This window comes from Manis pentadactyla, chromosome 9 (genome assembly GCF_030020395.1).
Source record: "Manis pentadactyla isolate mManPen7 chromosome 9, mManPen7.hap1, whole genome shotgun sequence".
Lineage (NCBI taxonomy): Eukaryota > Metazoa > Chordata > Mammalia > Pholidota > Manidae > Manis > Manis pentadactyla.
The window spans coordinates 83,324,863-83,345,631 of NC_080027.1; the positions used below are offsets into that span (position 1 = coordinate 83,324,863).

Below are 20,769 nucleotides of genomic sequence, written 5' to 3' on the forward strand. Positions count from 1 at the left end.
ACAATAAATGTAGTTACAAATAAATCTCTTTTATACCTGGTGTCTAAATGTTCATTAAGTTTTACATCCAAAGAAATTTTTAGAGGAAATGTGCATGAATGGTTAATGTTTATTTGAGGGATCCTGAAGTAATTTTTTAGGTATGAGAAGAAAATATCGCCTTTTAAGAATTTCCTTTGAAATACATAAATCCACAACTGGACTTTAAGCAGAAGTTTACAATTGCTATAGTATACAACAAGCCAAGTTGCCATAGAAGTACATCAAATATTTATCAGATATTTACTATGTCAGGTTCAGGTAGTGGGAACAAATGCAATATATAGGATGTGATGAAGTGGGCACCCAAGTGGAAGGCTAAACACAGCTGTATTCCCCTTGATACTTCTCATTGTTCACTTTCTACTGCCACCAGCTGAGGCAATTAGACCGTATTCTTCTGAAGGAAAAAACAGCTCCTTTAGAGATTAGTTGCCTTTCTGTATTTGAAAAGTATACTAAAATTTCAGTTATTAAATACTGTGGCACTGCAACAAGAATAGGAAGATAAGTCAATGGATTAGGGTAGATGCCCCAGAATACCCCTTAGTCAGCATCTCACCCCCAACTGTCAACATTTGGAAATATTTTCTTACAAACTTTTCTTCTATGCAAATATTTCGTAGTGTTACAAATCTGCTATACTGATGATCTCTAAAACTTACTACTAAAAAAATGTTATTGCTATGTAGTTCTTATAGCCATTAATTTAATGGTTGTATAAAGGTTCCATGAATTGATGTATCACAGCTTACACCTCTGTTTTTGGATGTTGAGGTTGTTGACAGTGCTTAGCTATTACCTATATTTGTTTTCTACATAAGTTCTTTTCTGTATTCTAGATAATCCTCTTAGGAAAGATTATTAGCAATAGAATTAATAAGTCACTAAGAGAATGAATATTTGGATGGCTTTGATACAAAAGCCAAACAATTCACCAAAAGATTTGTGCCAATATATTTTGCCATAATCAAGGTCTAAAAATACTCATTTTTTTTTCACTAAATTCTCTCACTTGCATTTATTTTTTTATTTTTATTTTTTTTTATTGAAGGGGAGTTGACAACAGTATTACATTACATTAGTTTCAGGTGTACAACACAGTGATTCAACATTTATATACATGATAATTCTAGGTACCAGCTATCACCATACCAAGTTGTTACAATATTTTGACTATATTCCTTATGCTATACATTACATCCCGGTTATTTATTTATTTTACAATTGGAAGTGTGTTTATATATATAGATATGTTTGTTTTTTTTTTTTGTGAGGGCATCTCTCATATTTATTGATCAAATGGTTGTTAACGACAATAAAATTCTGTATAGGGGGGTCAATACTCAATGCACAATCATTAATCCACCCCAAGCCTAATTTTCGTCAGTCTCCAATCTTCTGATGCATAACGAACAAATTCTTACATGGAGTACAAATTCTTACATAGTGAATAAGTTACATGGTGAACAGCGCAAGGGCAGTCATCACAGAAGCTTTCGGTTTTGTTCATGCATTATGAACTATAAACAGTCAGTTTCAAATATGAATACTCATTTGATTTTTAAACTTGATTTATCTGTGGATACCACATTTCTCTATTATTATTATTTTTAATAAAATGCTGAAGTGGTAGGTAGATACGAGATAAAGGTAGAAAACAGAGTTTAGTGTTGTAAGAGAGCAAATGTAGATGATCAGGTGTGTGCCTGTAGACTATGTGTTAATCCGAGCTAGACGAGGGCAATAAACATCCACGTATGCAGAAGATTTCTCTCAGAACAGGGGGGGTGAGGTTCTAAGCCTCACCTCTGTTGATCCCCAATTTATCACCAGATGGCCCCCTGCGACTGTGCCTGTCTTAGGTTGTTCCTCCCTTGAGGAATCTTACCCGTCTCTGGCTAACCAGTCATCTTCCGGGGCCATACAGGGAAATGTGAAGTTGGTAAGTGAGAGGGAAGCCTTATTGTTTGAAAAGGTTAGCTTTTTACTTCTTTGCATATTTATGCCCTGTGGCTTCTATGCCCAGCATTTGTCTTGAGGTATCTTTACCACTTGGAAGATTTATGATACTCGGTAAATTTGATATGAGGCACGAATTCTATTTAAGGGTTGTAATTAGGAAGGAAGAAGAAAAGCTATAGAAGTAGCAAGCGGCAGAAAACATGGGAAGATTGATTATTTCTTTGACATATCTTCTTGTAGAGTAACTTCAGCATGTATAGGTTTTAAACTACTACTTAAATTGTGCACACACATTAACATAATAGGAGTATAGTTACATAACCAAAGCATATCTGTAATTACCAGCCATCTCCAGTGAAACCAAGAAAACCAGTTAGGCACCTTAGGCATTTGTGAAAACTTATCTATGATATGGTGGTTATTGTCCAACTGAACTTGAACAGTCTGAGAGAAATCAGACAAATTAAAACAACCCATTCCTGGGGACTGTTCACATGCCATATGTTCTTTTAACAGTAAATAGTCTGTAGTTGTAAGACTTTGGAGCGCTACAATTTGCACTTCTCCAAATTCTTGGTTGAGTTCCAACAGTATAGATCCAGTCAAATTTGTTGTTTTACTGTATGCACGGGCCAGCTTAGATATCTCCTTCCTCATTCCCATGGCAAGTCCAGGAACTGGTGGGATGAGTGCATCTACAGCTGTAGCAGTGCGTGGATCTTTGTTGGTGTTTTTTGATGATCATCTTCTGGCATGAGTCTTCCAGAGAGTGCAGATGTTGGAAGTTCTTTTTCATATCGTATCTTAGTTCATTTTCGGGGTAGCCCAATTAGGCTTTGATCCTCTGTATAAACACAAACAGACCCTTTGCCTACACTTTTATATGCCCTTTATACCCTTGTGTAGAACTCGTTGGAGGTTACCACACAGGAACTGCCTTTTTTTTTTTTTTTTTTTGCTTTGTTTTTGGTATCAATAATCTACACTGAAATGACGAATATTATGTTTACTAGGCTCTCCCCTATACCAGGTCTCCCCTATAAACCCCTTTACAGTCACTGTCCATCAGCATAGCAAAATGTTGTAGAATCACTACTTGCCTTCTCTGTGTTGTACAGCCCTCCCTTTTCTCCTACCCCCCCATGCATGTTAATCTTAATACCCCCCTACTTCTCCCTCCCTTATCCCTCCCTACCCACCCATCCTCCCCAGTCCCTTTCCCTTTGGTACCTGTTAGTCCATTCTTGAGTTCTGTGATTCTGCTGCTGTTTTATTCCTTCAGTTTTTCCTTTGTTCTTATATTCCACAGATAAGTGAAATCATTTGGTATTTCTCTTTCTCCGCTTGGCTTGTTTCACTGAGCAAAATACCCTCCAGCTCCATCCATGTTGCTGCAAATGATTGGATTTGCCCTTTTCTTATGGCTGAGTAGTATTCCATTGTGTATATGTACCACATCTTCTTTATCCATTCATCTACTGATGGACACTTAGGTTGCTTCCAATTCTTGGCTGTTGTAAATAGTGCTGCGATAAACATAGGGGTGCATCTGTCTTTTTCAAACTGGAGTGCTTCATCCTTAGGGTAAATTCCTAGAAGTGGAATTCCTGGGTCAAATGGTAAGTCTATTTTGAGGAACCTTCATATTGCTTTCCACAGTGGTTGAACTAATTTACATTCCCACCAGCAGTGTACATTCCCACTCCTTGCTCCACAACCTCACCAACATTTGTTGTTGTTTGTCTTTTGGATGGTGGCAGTCCTTACTGGTGTGAGGGGATATCTCATTGTGGTTTTAATTTGCATTTCTCTGATAACTAGCGATGTGGAGCATCTTTTCATGTGTCTGTTGGCCATCTGAATTTCTTCTTTGGAGAAGTGTCTGTTCAGCTCCTCTGCCCATTTTTAAATTGGATTATTTGCTTTTTGTTTGTTGAGGTGCGTGAGCTCTTTATATATTTTGGATGTCAAGCCTTTATCGGATCTGTCATTTACGAATATATTCTCTCATACTGTAGGGAACCTTTTTGTTCTATTGATGGTGTCCTTTGCTGTACAGAAGCTTTTTTTTTTTTTTTTTTTTTAATAATTATTTTTTATTGAAGGGTAGTTGACGCACAGTATTACATTACATTAGTTTCAAGTGTACAACACAGTGGTAGAACATTTATATACATAATTCTAGGTTCCAGCTATCACCCTACCAAGCTGTTACAATATCTTGACTATATTCCTTATGCTATACATTACATCCCGGTTACTTATTTATTTTACCATTGGAAGTCTGTCCTTTTTTTTTTTTTTTTTTTTTTTTTTTGTGAGGGCATCTCTCATATTTATTGATCAAATGGTTGTTAACGACAATAAAATTCTGTATAGGGGAGTCAATGCTCAATGCACAATCCTTAATCTACCCCAAGCCTAATTTTCGTCAGTCTCCAATCTTCTGAGGCATAACAAACAAGTTCTTACATGTAGAACAAATTCTTACATAATGAATAAGTTACATGGTGAACAGTACAAGGGCAGTCATCACAGAAACTTTCGGTTTTGCTCATGCATTATGAACTCTAAACAGTCAGTTCAAATATGAGTACTCATTTGGTTTTTATACTTGATTTATATGTGGATACCACATTTCTCTTTATTATTATTATTTTTAATAAAATGCTTAAGTGGTAGGTAGATGCAAGATAAAGGTAGAAAACATAGTTTAGTGTTGTAAGAGAGCAAATGTAGATGATGAGGTGTGTGCCTGTAGACTATGTGTTAATCCAAGCTAGACCAGGGCAATAAAACATCCACATATGCAGAAGATTTCTCTCAGAACAGGGGGGGTGAGGTTCTAAGCCTCACCTCTGTTGATCCCCAATTTCTCACCTGATAGCCCCCCTGCGACTGTGCCTGTCTTAGGTTGTTCCTCCCTTGAGGAATCTTACCCGTCTCTGGCTAACCAGTCATCTTCCGGGGCCATACAGGGAAATGTGAAGTTGGTAAGTGAGAGGGAAGCCGTATTGTTTGAAAAGGTTAGCTTTTTACTTCTTTGCATATTTATGCCCTGTGGCTTCTATGCCCAGCATTTGTCTTGAGGTATCTTTACCACTTGGAGGAGTTATGATACTCGGTAAATTTGATATGAGGCACGAATTCTATTTAAGGGTTGTAATTAGGAAGGAAGAAGAAAAGCTATAGAAGTAGCAGGCGGAAGAAAACATGGGAAGATTGATTATTTCTTTGACAAATCTTCTTGTAGAGTAACTTCAGCATATATAGGTTTTAAGCTACTACTTAAATTGCGCACACACATTAACATAATAGGAGTATAGTTACATAACCAAAGCATATCTGTAATTACCAGCCATCTCCAGTGAAACCAAGAAAACCATTAAGGCACCTTAGGCATTTGTGAAAACTTATCTATGATATGGTGGATATTGTCCAACTGAACTTGAACAGTCTGAGAGAAATCAGACAAATTAAAACAACCCATTCCTGGGGACTGTTCACATGCCATATGTTCTTTTAACAGTAAATAGTCTGTAGTTGTAAGACTTTGGAGCGCTACAATTTGCACTTCTCCAAATTCTTGGTTGAGTTCCAACAATATAGATCCAGTCAAATTTGTTGTTTTACTGTATGCACAGGCCAGCTTAGATATCTCCTTCCTCATTCCCATGGCAAGTCCAGGAACTGGTGGGATGAGTGCATCTACAGCTGTAGCAGTGCGTGGATCTTTGTTGGTGTTTTTTGATGATCATCTTCTGGCATGAGTCTTCCAGAGAGTGCAGATGTTGGAAGTTCTTTTTCATATCGTATCTTAGTTCATTTTCGGGGTAGCCCAATTAGGCTTTGATCCTCTGTATAAACACAAACAGACCCTTTGCCTACACTTTTATATGCCCTTTATACCCTTGTGTAGAACTCGTTGGAGGTTACCACACAGGAACTGCCTTTTTTTTTTTTTTTTTGCTTTGTTTTTGGTATCAATAATCTACACTGAAATGACGAATATTATGTTTACTAGGCTCTCCCCTATACCAGGTCTCCCCTATAAACCCCTTTACAGTCACTGTCCATCAGCATAGCAAAATGTTGTAGAATCACTACTTGCCTTCTCTGTGTTGTACAGCCCTCCCTTTTCTCCTACCCCCCCATGCATGTTAATCTTAATACCCCCCTACTTATCCCCCCCTCATCCCTCCCTACCCACCCATCCTCCCCAGTCCCTTTCCCTTTGGTACCTGTTAGTCCATTCTTGAGTTCTGTGATTCTGCTGCTGTTTTGTTCCTTCAGTTTTTCCTTTGTTCTTATATTCCACAGATAAGTGAAATCATTTGGTATTTCTCTTTCTCCGCTTGGCTTGTTTCACTGAGCATAATACCCTCCAGCTCCATCCATGTTGCTGCAAATGATTGGATTTGCCCTTTTCTTATGGCTGAGTAGTATTCCATTGTGTATATGTACCACATCTTCTTTATCCATTCATCTATTGATGGACATTTAGGTTGCTTCCAATTCTTGGCTATTGTAAATAGTGCTGCAATAAACATAGGGGTGCATCTGTCTTTCTCAAACTTGATTGCTGCGTTCATAGGGTAAATTCCTAGGAGTGCAATTCCTGGGTCAAATGGTAAGTCTGTTTTGAGCATTTTGATATACCTCCATACTGCTTTCCACAATGGTTGAACTAACTTAAATTCCCACCAGCAGTGGAGGAGGGTTCCCCTTTCTCCACAGTCTCGCCAACATTTGTTGTTGTTTGTCTTTTGGATGGCAGCCATCCTTACTGGTGTGAGGTGATACCTCATTGTAGTTTTAATTTGCATTTCTCTGATAATTAGCGATGTGGAGCATCTTTTCATGTGTCTGTTGGCCATCTGTATTTCTTTTTTGGAGAACTGTCTGTTCAGTTCCTCTGCCCATTTTTTAATTGGGTTATTTGTTTTTTGTTTGTTGAGGCGTGAGAGCTCCTTATATATTCTGGACGTCAAGCCTTTATCGGATGTGTCATTTTCAAATATATTCTCCCATACTGTAGGGATCCTTCTTGTTCTATTGATGGTGTCTTTTGCTGTACAGAAGCTTTTCAGCTTAATATAGTCCCACTTACTCATTTTTGCTGTTGTTTTCCTTGCCCGGGGAGATATGTTCAAGAAGAGGTCACTCATGTTTATGTCTAAGAGGTTTTCGCCTATGTTTTCTTCTAAGAGTTTAATGGTTTCATGGCTTACATTCAGGTCTTTGATCCATTTTGAGTTTACTTTTGTATATGGGGTTAGACAATGGTCCAGTTTCATTCTCCTACATGTAGCTGTCCAGTTTTGCCAGCACCACCTGTTGAAGAGACTGTCATTTCGCCATTGTATGTCCATGGCTCCTTTATCAAATATTAATTGACCATATATGTCTGGGTTAATGTCTGGATTCTCTAGTCTGTTCCATTGATCTGTGGCTCTGCTCTTGTGCCAGTACCAAATTGTCTTGATTACTATGGCTTTATAGTAGAGCTTGAAGTTGGGGAGTGAGATCCCCCCTACTTTATTCTTCTTTCTCAGGATTGCTTTGGCTATTCGGGGTCTTTGGTGTTTCCATATGAATTTTTGAATTATTTGTTCCAGTTCATTGAAGAATGTTGCTGGTAGTTTCATAGGGATTGCATCAAATCTGTATATTGCTTTGGGCAGGATGGCCATTTTTACGATATTAATTCTTCCTAGCCACGAGCATGGGATGAGTTTCCATCTGTTAGTGTCCCCTTTAATTTCTCTTAAGAGTGACTTGTAGTTTTCAGAGTATAAGTCTTTCACTTCTTTGGTTAGGTTTATTCCTAGGTATTTTATTTTTTTTGATGCAATTGTGAATGGAGTTGTTTTCCTGATTTCTCTTTCTGTTCATTCATTGTTAGTATATAGGAAAGCCACAGATTTCTGTGTGTTGATTTTGTATCCTGCAACTTTGCTGTATTCCGATATCAGTTCTAGTAGTTTTGTGGTGGAGTCTTTAGGGTTTTTATGTATAGTATCATGTCATCTGCAAATAGTGACAGTTTAACTTCTTCTTTACCAATCTGGATTCCTTGTATTTCTTTATTTTGTCTGATTGCCGTGGCTAGGACCTCCAGTACTATGTTAAATAACAGTGGAGAGAGTGGGCATCCCTGTCTAGTTCCCGATCTCAGAGGAAATGCTTTCAGCTTCTCGCTGTTCAATATAATGTTGGCTGTGGGTTTATCATAGATGGCCTTTATTATGTTGAGGTACTTGCCCTCTATTCCCATTTTGCTGAGAGTTTTTAACATGAATGGATGTTGAACTTTGTCAAATGCTTTTTCAGCATCTATGGAGATGATCATGTGGTTTTTGTCTTTCTTTTTGTTGATGTGGTGGATGATGTTGATGGACTTTCGAATGTTGTACCATCCTTGCATCCCTGGGATGAATCCCACTTGGTCATGGTGTATGATCCTTTTGATGTATTTTTGAATTCGGTTTGCTAATATTTTGTTGAGTATTTTTGCATCTGCGTTCATCAGGGATATTGGTCTGTAGTTTTCTTTTTTGGTGGGGTCTTTGCCTGGTTTTGGTATTAGGGTGATGTTAGCTTCATAGAATGAGTTTGGGAGTATCCCCTCCTCCTCTATTTTTTGGAAAACTTTAAGGAGAATGGGTATTATGTCTTCCCTGTATGTCTGATAAAATTCCGAGGTAAATCCATCTGGCCCGGGGGTTTTGTTCTTTGGTAGTTTTTTGATTACCGCTTCAATTTTGTTGCTGGTAATTGGTCTGTTTAGATTTTCTGTTTCTTCCTGGGTCAATCTTGGAAGGTTATATTTTTCTAGGAAGTTGTCCATTTCTCCTAGGTTTCCCAGCTTGTTAGCATATAGGTTTTCATAGTATTCTCCAATAATTCTTTGCATTTCCGTGGGTCCGTCGTGATTTTTCCTTTCTCGTTTCTGATACTGTTGATTTGTGTTGACTCTCTTTTCTTCTTAATAAGTCTGGCTAGAGGCTTATCTGTTTTGTTTATTTTCTCGAAGAACCAGCTCTTGGTTTCATTGATTTTTGCTATTGTTTTATTCTTCTCAATTTTATTTATTTCTTGTCTGATCTTTATTATGTCCCTCCTTCTGCTGACCTTAGGTCTCATCTGTTCTTCTTTTTCCAATTTCGATAATTGTGACATTAGACCATTCATTTGGGATTGCTCTTCCTTTTTTAAATATGCTTGGATTGCTATATACTTTCCTCTTAAGACTGCTTTTGCTGTGTCCCACAGAAGTTGGGGCTTAGTGTTGTTGTTGTCATTTGTTTCCATATATTGCTGGATCTCCATTTTGATTTGGTCATTGATCCATTGATTATTTAGGAGCGTGTTGTTAAGCCTCCATGTGTTTGTGAGCCTCTTTGCTTTCTTTGTACAGTTTATTTCTAGTTTTATGCCTTTGTGGTCTGAAAAGTTGGTTGGTAGGATTTCAATCTTTTGGAATTTTCTGAGGCTCTTTTTGTGGCCTAGTATGTGGTCTATTCTGGAGAATGTTCCATGTGCACTTGAGAAGAATGTATATCCCGCTGCTTTTGGATGTAGAGTTCTATAGATGTCTATTAGGTCCATCTGCTCTACTGTGTTGTTCAGTGCTTCCGTGTCCTTACTTATTTTCTGCCCAGTGGATCTATCCTTTGGGGTGAGTGGTGTGTTGAAGTCTCCTAGGATGAATGCATTGCAGTCTATATCCCCCTTTAGTTCTGTTAGTATTTGTTTCACATATGCTGGTGCTCCTGTGTTGGGTGCATATATATTTAGAATGGTTATATCCTCTTGTTTGACTGAGCCCTTTATCATTATGTAGTGTCCTTCTTTATCTCTTGTTACTTTCTTTGTTTTGAAGTCTATTTTATCTGATATTAGTACTGCAACCCCTGCTTTCTTCTCACTGTTGTTTGCTTGAAATATGTTTTTCCATCCCTTGACTTTTAGTCTGTACATGTCTTTGGGTTTGAGGTGAGTTTCTTGTAAGCAGCATATAGATGGGTCTTGCTTTTTTATCCATTCTGTTACTCTGTGTCTTTTGATTGGTTCATTCAACCCATTAACATTTAGGGTGACTTTTGAAAGTTATGTACTTATTGCCATTGCAGGCTTTAAATTCGTGGTTACCAAAGGTTCAAGGTTAGCCTCTTTAGTATCTTACTGCCTAACTTAGCTCGCTTATTGAGCTGTTATATACACTATCTGGAGATTCTTTTCTTCTCTCCCTTCTTGTTCCTCCTCCTCGATTCTTCATATGTTGGGTGTTTTGTGCTGTGCTCTTTCTAGGAGTGCTCCCATCTAGAGCAGTCCCTGTAAGATGTTCTGTAGAGGTGGTTTGTGGAAAGCAAATTCCCTCAGCTTTTGTTTGTCTGGGAATTGTTTAATCCCACCGTCATATTTGAATGATAGTCGTGCTGGATACAGTATCCTTGGTTCAAGGCCCTTCTGTTTCATTGTATTAAATATATCATGCCATTCTCTTCTGGCCTGTAGGGTTTCTGTTGAGAAATCTGACGTTAGCCTGATGGGTTTCCCTTTATAGGTGACCTTTTTCTCTCTAGCTGCCTTTAACACTCTTTCCTTGTCCTTGATCTTTGCCATTTTAATTATTATGTGTCTTGGTGTTGCCCTTCTTGGATCCTTTCTGTTGGGGGTTCTGTGTATTTCCGTGGTCTGTTCGATTACTTCCTCCCCCAGTGTGGGGAAGTTTTCAGCAATTATTTCTTCTAAGATACTTTCCATCTCTTTTCCTCTCTCTTCTTCTTCTGGGACCCCTATAATACGGATATTGTTCCTTTTGGATTGGTCACACAGTTCTCTTAATATTGTTTCATTCCTGGAGATCCTTTTGTCTCTCTCTATGTCAGCTTCTATGCGTTCCTGTTCTCTGATTTCAATTCCATCAATGGCCTCTTGCATCCTATCCATTCTGCTTATAAACCCTTCCAGAGTTTGTTTCATTTCTGCGATCTCCTTTCTGGCATCTGTGATCTCCTTCCGGACTTCATCCCATTTCTCTTGCGTATTTCTCTGCATCTCTGTCAGCATGTTTATGATTCTTATTTTGAATTCTTTTTCAGGGAGACTGGTTAGGTCTGTCTCCTTCTCTGGTGTTGTCTCTGTGATCTTTGTCTGCCTGTAGCTTTGCCTTTTCATGGTGATAGGAATAGTCTGCAGAACTGGGACTAGTGACGGCTGGAAGGACTTCCTTTCTTGTTGGTTTGTGGCCCTCCTCTCCTGGGAGAACAGTGACCTCTAGTGGCTTGTGCTGCGCAGCTGCGTGCAGACAGGGTTTCTGCTTCCTGCCCGGCTGCTATGGAGTTTATCTCTGCTGTTGCTGTGGGCGTGGCCTGGCTGGGGCAGCTACTCCAAAGTGGTGGAGTCGCGTTGGAGCAGGAGCGGCTGGGAGGCTATTTATCTCCGTAAGGGGCCTCCCTGCTCCCTGCAACCCAGGGGTTAGGGTGCCCACAGATCCCGGATTCCCTACCTCTGGATTAAGTGACCCGCCCTGCCCCTTTAAGACTTCCAAAAAGCACCCGCCAGAACAAAACGCCCACCAAAAAAAAAAAAAAGAAAAAAAAATTTTTTTAATTAAAAAAAAAAAAAAAGTTTTTAATTAAAAAAAAAAAAAGGGTGGTCGTTCGTTTGTCTTTATTCTCCGGTGCCAGCCTCAGGCCTCTGCTCACCGGTCTTTCTGCCCTGTTTCCCTAGTATTGGGGTCCCTATCCCTTTAAGACTTCCAAAAAGCGCTCGCCAAAACAAAACAGCAAAAAAGCAAAAAAAAAAATGGTCGCGCGCTTTTCTTATGTCCTCTGTCGCCCAGCCTCCAGTGCCTGCTCACTGTTCTTGCTGCCCTGTTTTCCTAGTATCGAGCGCCCTGCACTCTGGCCCGGATGGCTGGGGCTGGGTGTTCGGCAGCCCCGGGCTCCGTCTTCCTCCCGCTCTGCCTGCTCTTCTCCCGCCAGGGGTTGGTGGGGAGGGGCGCTCGGCTCCCGCGGGGCCGGGGCTTCTCTCTTACCCCCTTCGGGAGGCGCTGGGATCTCTCAGGTGCGGATGTGGTCTGGATATTGTCCTGTGTCCTCTGGTCTTTATTCTAGGAAGGGTTGTCTTTGTTATATCTTCATAGATACATGTTGTTTTGGGAGGAGATTTCCGCTGCTCTACTCACGCCGCCATCTTCCGCCCCTCCCTGTACTGAAGCTTTTCAGATTGATATAGTCCCACTTGTTCATTTTTGCTTTTGTTTTCCTTGCCTGGGGAGATATATTCATGAAGAAGTCACTCATGTTTATGTCTAAGAGATTTTTGCCTATGTTTTTTCTAAGAGTTTTATGGTTTTATGACTTACATTCAGGTCTTTGATCCATTTTGAATTTACTTTTGTATATGGGGTTAGACAGTGATCCAGTTACATTCTCTTACATGTAACTGTCCAGTTTTGCCAGCACCATCTGTTGAAGAGACTGTCATTTCCCCATTGTATGTCCATGGCTCCTTTATCGAATATTAATTGACCATTTATGTTTGGGTTAATGTCTGGAGTCTCTAATCTGTTCCACTGATCTGTGACTCTGTTCTTGTGCCAGTACCAAATTGTCTTGATTACTATGGCTTTGTAGTAGAGCTTGAAGTTGGGGAGTGAGATCCCCGCCACTTTATTCTTCTTTCTCAGGATTGCTTTGGCTGTTCGGGGTGTTTGGTGTTTCCATATGAATTTTTGAACTGTTTGTTCCAGTTCGTTGAAGAATGTTGTTGGTAATTTGATAGGGATTGCATCAAATCTGTATATTGCTTTGGGCAGGATGGCCATTTTGACAATATTAATTCTTCCTAGCCAAGAGCATGGGATCAGTTTCCATTTGTTAGAGTCCTATTTAATTTATCTTAAGAGTGTCTTATAGTTTTCAGGGTATAGGTCTTTCACTTCTTTGGTTAGGTTTATTCCTAGGTATTTTATTCTTTTTGATGCAATTGTGAATGGAATTGTTTTCCTGATTTCTCTTTCTATTGGCTCATTGTTAGTGTATAGGAAAGCCACAGATTTCTGTGTGTTGATTTTGTATCCTGAAACTTTGCTGTATTCTGATATCAGTTCTAGTAGTTTTGGGGTGGAGTCTTTAGGGTTTTTTATGTAAAATATCATGTCATCTGCAAATAGTGACAGTTTAACTTCTTCTTTACCAATCTGGATTCCTTGCATTTCTTTGTTTTGTCTAATTGCTGTGGCTAGGACCTCCAGTACTATGTTAAATAACAGTGGGGAGAGTGGGCATCCCTGTCTAGTTCCCGATCTCAGAGGAAAAGCTTTCAGCTTCTCGCTGTTCAGTATGATGTTGGCTGTGGGTTTATCGTATATGGCCTTTATTATGTTGAGGTACTTTCCCTCTATTCCCATTTTGCTGAGGGTTTTTATCATGAATGGATGTTGAATTTTGTCGAATGCTTTTTCAGCATCTATGGATATGATCATGTGGTTTTTGTCTTTCTTTTTGTTTATGTGGCAGATGATGTTGATGGATTTTCGAATGTTGTACCATCCTTGCATCCCTGGGATGAATCATACTTGGTAGTGGTGTATGATCCTTTTGATATATTTTTGAATTTGGTATGCTAATATTTTATTGAGTATTTTTGCATCTCCGTTCATCAGGAATATTGGTCTATAATTTTCTTTTTTGGTGGGGTCTTTTCAGGGTGATGTTGGCTTCATAGAATGAGTTTGGGAGTATTCTCTCCTCTTCTATTTTTTGGAAAACTTTAACGAGAATGGGTATTATATCTTCTCTGTATGTCTGATAAAATTCCGAGGTAAATCCTTCTCACCCGGGTGTTTTGTTCTTTGGTAGTTTTTTGATTACCGCTTCAATTTCTTTGCTAGTAATTGGTTTGTTTAGATTTTGTGTTTCTTCCGTGGTCAGTTTTGGAAGGTTGTATTTTTCTAGGAAGTTGTCCATTTCTTCTAGGTTTTCCAGCTTCTTAGCATATAGGTTTTCATAGTAGTCTCTAATAATTCTTTGTATTTCTCTTGGGTCCATCGTGATGTTTCCTTTCTCATTTCTGATTCTGTTGATGTGTGTTGATTCTCTTTTTCTCTTAATAAGTCTGGCTAGAGGCTTATCTATTTTGTTAATTTTCTCAAAGAACCAGCTCTTGGTTTCATTGATTTTTTTCTATTGTTTTATTCTTCTCAATTTTGTTTATTTCTTCTCTGATCTTTATTATTCCCCTCCTTCTGCTGACTTTAGGCCTCATTTGTTCTTCTTTTTCCAATTTTGATAATTGTGACATTAGACTATTCACTTGGGTTTGTTCTTCCTTCTTTAAATATGCCTGGATTGCTATATACTTTCCTCTTAAGACTGCTTTTGCTGCGTCCCACAGAAGTTGGGGCTTTGTGTTGTTGTTGTCATATGTTTCCATATATTGCTGGATCTCCATTTTGATTTGGTCATTGATCCATTGACTATTTAGAAGCGTGTTGTTAAGCCTCCATGTGTTTTTGAGCCTTTTTGCTCTCTTTGTACAATTTATTTCTAGTTTTATACCTTTGTGGTCTGAAAAGTTGGTTGGTAGGATTTCAGTCTTTTGGAATTTACTGAGGCTCTTTTTGTGGCCTAGTATGTGGTCTATTCTATAAAATGTTCCATGTGCACTTGAGAAGAATGTGTATCCTGTTGCTTTTGGGTGTAGAGTTCTATAGACATCTATTAGGTCCATCTGTTCTAGTGTGTTGTTCAGTTCCTCTGTGTCCTTACTTATTTTCTGTCTGGTGGATCTGTCCTTTGGAGTGAGTGGTGTGTTGAAGTCTCCTAAAATGAATGCATTGCATTCTGTTTCCTCCTTTAGTTCTGTTAGTATTTGTTTCACATATGCTGGTGCTCCTGTGTTGGGTGCATATGTATTTATAATGGTTATATCCTCTTCTTGGACTGAGCCCTTTATCATTATGTAATGTCCTTCTTTATCTCTTGTTACTTTCTTTGTTTTGAAGTCTATTTTGTCTGATACTAGTACTGCAACTCCTGCTTTTTTCTCCCTATTGTTTGCATGAAATATCTTTTTCCAACCCTTGACTTTTAGTCTGTACATGTCTTTGGGTTTGAGGTAAGTTTCTTGTAAGCATCATATAGATGGGTCTTGTTTTTTTATCCATTCAGTGACTCTATGTCTTTTGATTGGTGCATTCAGTCCATTTACATTTAGGGTGATTATCGATAGGTTTGTACTTATTGCCATTTCAGGCTTTAGATTTGTGGTTACCAAAGGTTCCAAATTACTTTCCTTACTATCTAAGAGTCTAACTTAACTCACTTAGTATGCTGTTACAAACACTATCTAAAAGTTCTTTTCTATTTCTCCTCCTTTTTCTTCCTCCTTCATTCTTTATGTATTAGGTATCAAATTCTGTACTTTTTGTATATCCCTTGATTGACTTTGGGGATAGTCAATTTAATTTTGCATTTGCCTTGCAATCAGCTGCTCCACCCTCCCTACGATGATTTTACTACCTCTGGTGACAGCTGTCCAACCCTAGGAACACTTCCATCTATAGCAGTCCCTCCAAGATAGACTGCAGAGATGGTTAGTGGGAGGTAAACTCCCTCAGCTTTTGCTTATCTGGAAATTGTTTAATCCCTCCTTCAAATTTAAATGATAATCTTCACGGATAAAGTAATCTTGGTTCCAGGCCCTTCTGCTTCATGGCATTAATACATCATGCCACTCCCTTCTGGCCTGTGAGGTTTCTGCTGAGAAGTCTGATGTTAGTCTGATGGGCTTTCCTTTGTATATGACCTTATTTCTGCCTCTGGATGCTTTTAACAGTCTGTCCTTATCCTTGATCTTTCCCATTTTAATTACTATGTGTCCTGGTGTTGTCTTCCTTGGGTCCCTTGTGTTGGGGGATCTGTGGATCTCCATGGCCTGACAGACTATGTCCTTCCCCAGATTGGGAAGTTCTCAGCAACTACCTCCTCAAAGACACTTTCTATCCCTTTCTCTCTCTCTTCTTCTTCTGGTATCCCTATAATGTGAATATTGTTCCGCTTGGATTGGTCACACAGTTCTCTCAATATTCTTTCATTTTTAGAGATCCTTTTTTCTCTCTGTGCTTCATCTTCTTTGTATTCCTCTTCTCTAGTTTCTGTTTCATTTATTGTCTCCTCCACCTTATCCAACCTGCTTTTAATACCCTCTATGATGTTCTTTAACAATTGGATCTCTGACCTGAATTCATTCCTGAGTTCTTGGATGTCTTTCCGTACCTCCATTAGGATGTTGATGATTTTTATTTTGAACTCCCTTTCAGGAAGAGTCACGAGGTCCATATCATTTAAATTTTTCTCAGGAGTTGTATTAACAATTTTACTCTGGACAAGGTTCCTTTGGTGTTTCATGTTTGTATATGACGCCCTCTAGTGTCCAGAAACTATTCTGGAGCTGCTGAGCCTCTGAAGCAATGTCGGGGGTCACAGGGGAGTGGTACTGGTGCCTGGGGGTAGGAAAGAGCTGTTCCCCGCCTCCTAGCTGCTGTGCTTGTCTCCACTGCTTGAGCCAGTGGGCCGCTCACACAGGTATAAGTTTTTGTCCCAGAGCAGCCAGATATGGATCCCTGCTTTCCACAAGCAGCCAGAATCCCAGTCTCCCCAGGAACTCTGCCTGTATTAACTTTCCAACCCGGTAGTCATGCAAGTCTCATGAAAGCACCGTGAAATGTAGGTTTGTGCTCCCAGTGCAGATCTCCGGAGCTAGGTATTCAGCAGTCCCAAGCCTTCCACTCCCTCCCTGCTCCATTTCTCTTCCTCCCTCAGGTGAGCTGGGTGGGGGAGGAGCTCGTGTCCCACGGAGCCACAGCTCTGGTACGTTACCCCGTTCACTGAGGTCTGCTCTTTTCTCCAGGTGTGTGCAGTCTGACGCGTCCTCTTTCCTGTTGCTCTCTCAGGATTAGTTGCACCAATTAAATTTTCTAATTGTATCCAGTTTTAGGAGGAAGCCTCTCTCTCTCCTCTCACACCACCATCTTTAATCCAATCTCCTTCAATTGTATTTTTAAAGTAAAAGTTTGAATATACATTTTTGCTCATTTTTTTAGAATTTAATGTTTTTTCTTTTGTATGAATTGTATGCAATTAAGTCTTTAACTCTACCTGTCATGTGTTAAAAATACTCTCTCTGTCTTTTTATCTTAGTTTTACAAAATTACCATTAAATTTGTCCATCTTTTCCCTTTTGATTTCTGTTACATCTAAGGTGTCCTCATAAGTTTGAAAAAAACTGGTTCTATTTTGTTTTTGTTTTCTGTGACTTGTCTTTAAATAGTTGATGCTCAAGTATACAAAGATCTTTCCCTACTTTGTCTTCTATATGTTTTATAATTTTCGGTTTTACATTTAGGTCTGTGATCCATTTCAAGGTAAATTTTCTTTGTGATATGAGGTAGGGATCAAAGTTCATTATCCACATGGATATCCAATGTTCCAGCACCATGTCTTTAGAACACCTATCACCTTTGCTCTGAACTCCAGACTCATTTATCCAGCAGCTTACTCAACAATTAGACTTGGATGTCTAAAACACACTCTAAAACTAAAGGCCAAAACTAAGCTCCTTAATGTTTTTCTAATTTGTTCTTCTCAGTCTACCTATTTAAGGAAATAGTAAAGCCAGTAGCTTAGGACAGAAACTTGGAGCCATCCTTCATACTTTTCTCCCTCTCTCAAGGCAAATTCAATCTATTAGCTAAACTTGCTGATTCTGTTTTCAAAATTTACTCAGAATTTCACTATTTATCATCATCTCCACTGCAACTATTCCAAATCACCATTATCTTTTATCTGAATTCAGTAGCCTCCTAACTAGCTTCTCTAACTTTGGCCTTTGTCTCCCTATCGTTTGTTCACAATATAGCAATCAGTAAACTCTCCTAAAAAGTCAGATGTTGTCATTTGTCTGGTCAAAGTTCTGCAATGGCTCTCCAGTAACTCACAGTAAAATACAAAAATTTATAAGCGTCAAAAGGTCCTTTGTGACCTTGTTACTTTTCTGACCTTATCTCCATGAAATCATTCCTTTGCTCATTCTGTTCTAGCTTTACTTGCCTCCTGTGGTTCCTTGAACATGCTAGGCATGCTCCCACCTCAGGGCTTTTGCACTTCTATTCTCTGCTTGGAATACTTCACCCCACTACGATTCTTCATGGTTTGCTCCTTAATCTCCTTAATATCTTTTACAAATACTAACTTCTCAATAAGTCCTTCCCTTACTACTCTGTTTAGGGAATGGCAGTCCTTCTCCAGTCTAGTACCACTTAACATCTCTTCCCTGCTTTACTTTTCTCCATCACATTCCTCATGCTCGTGGGACACCCCCACAATTTTGTGATGCTACACTGCAAGGTCCACAAAGTCAGGGATTTATCTTTACTTTATGCTGTAGTTGTCTAATGGAGTGTCTAATAGAGTGTCTGAAACATTAATAAACATTCAGTCATTATTTTCTAGATACACTGATAAAAATTCGTCTTTTTTTCCAAAATGCTAACTGGTTTATCTGAATACAAAATATTTGCACAACCATCATTCTGGCCATATGATAGTCACACTTTGCTTCCTTATGTAACATATAAAGACATTTAAGAATGGAATTTAAGTATGGGATTTAATTTTGTATCTGGATGTGAGCCACTAAGTAATACCTTAAATGAAATCTGAGAACGACTTAGATTAAGCCTCTTTCATCTGGAATAGTTTGCATACCTTAGCTTGGCTATAGTGAGACATTTCGGATGACCTAACAACCTGAGTCAAAAGCAAGTAGCTGAATAAAATCACTGGTGTTTCTTTTCATAGGGATATATGTGCAGTTTGATAATAAAACATTCCTAGATCTCTTAAAATATTTTTAATGATTAAATAAGTGTAGAATAAATGGTTAATACACAAGCATATATAAAAATACTAATCATAGGTGTATTTCAGCTAAAACTACCTAAATACTTTGATCTGCTTATAAAAACAAAATCTCAATAAACAATTGGAAAATAGAATATAACAACTATAATAACCTCAAAAAATTAACAGATACTTAGAAATCTAAAGGAAGATGTACAAGATTTCTATACTGATTACAAAACGTTGCTGAGAAAGATGATCTGAATAAGTGGAGCTTTACATCATGTTCATGGATTGGAGGATTAACTTACTAGGATGTAAGTTTTCTCCAGTTGATTTATAGGTTCAGTTAAATCCCATACTCCCAGTGATTGCATGTATATGTGTATGTAAATTGGTAAGTTGATGGTAAAATTTACATGGAAATGGAACTAAAATAGTAGAACAGTTGGGGGGTGGGGCAAGGGGGAGAACAGAAAAGAGTTGGAAGGTTTAAATTACTAGATTTCAAAACTTGCTCTAATTAAGTCAGTATGGTATTGGCACAAGGACACTCAAATATATCAGTGGAACACAACAGAGAAATTAGAAATAGACCCCTGCATATATGGTCATGTGATTTATGACAAAGGCACACCTGTATTTCAGGGTTGGAAGGGACCTTTGGTTTTTCAATAAGTAGTGCTGGAATACTTGGATATCCCTGTGAGAAAAGAAATGAACCTTGACTCCTACCTTACATGATATACACAAAGTTAATTTGAGGTGACTCATGTATCAAAATGTGAAAGATGAAACAGTAAAGCTTCCTGGTGAAAACAGAGGAAGAAATCTCCATGACCTTACAGTAGGCAAAGATTTCAAAAAACATTAACAATAAAAGAAAAATAAATGTAACTGAACCTTATTAAAATTAAGAATTTCTTTTTATCAAGATTCCATTAAGAGTAACAAATGCAGACCACAGACTGGGAGAAAATACTTGGAATAAACAAAAGGCCCATATGTAGTATATATGAAGAACTCCTAAAAATCAGTAAGAAAAAGACAATCTTTTTTTTTAATGGGAAAAACAACAAGTAGATGACCAGTAAGCATGTGAAAAAATCATTACTAAACAAGGAATTGCAAATTAAAACCACCATGAGATACACTACAGCATCTCACTTTTAAGCTAAATTGATAAAACTGACAGTATCAAGGCACCCTCATACTTGCTGGCATGAGTGTAAATCTGTACATCCACTGTGGAAAACTGGTGGTGTCTCCTAAAACTAAATATATGCCTACCTTACAAGCCTTTGCTAAGGATATACGCAAGGAAAATGAATACCATGTCAATCAAAATACATTTATAAGAATATTCATAGTAGCTTTATTTATAATAGCCAAAAACTGGAAACAGTCCAGATGCCTATCAGTAGGGGAATGGGTGAACAAACAGTAGTTATATTCACATGATGGAACATTACCCATCAGTTTTCAAAAAATTAACTACTGGGACACAAAAAAACATATAGTTTCTTGAATCTTAGATATTGTCTTGAGTTAAAGAACTTTCAGAAGGGTACAGTTTATATGTACACAGAAGAGATCATGCTGTTTGACTCCTTTTGTATAAAGTTCAGGAACAGGCAGGGTTAATCTATGGTGACAGAAGTCACAACATCACAACAGTGGTAATCTCTGGGACTGGAATTGGGTTGCCCAAACGAACCTCTTGGGGTATTAGAAAACTAAATGTTTTATCTCTCAAGATGAGTGGTGGTTACAGGGATATATACATATATAAAAATTCACTTAGCTATACACTTAAAATTAGTGTACATTACACACTTTATTTTAGTAA

General features: G+C 38.4%; 1 protein-coding gene across 5 annotated transcripts in view; it reads left to right on the forward strand.

Moving 5' to 3' along the window:
• Positions 1-20,769, forward strand: part of TTC17 (tetratricopeptide repeat domain 17) — a 160,679-nt gene that overhangs the window by 46,857 nt on the left and 93,053 nt on the right. The window lies entirely within an intron of this gene.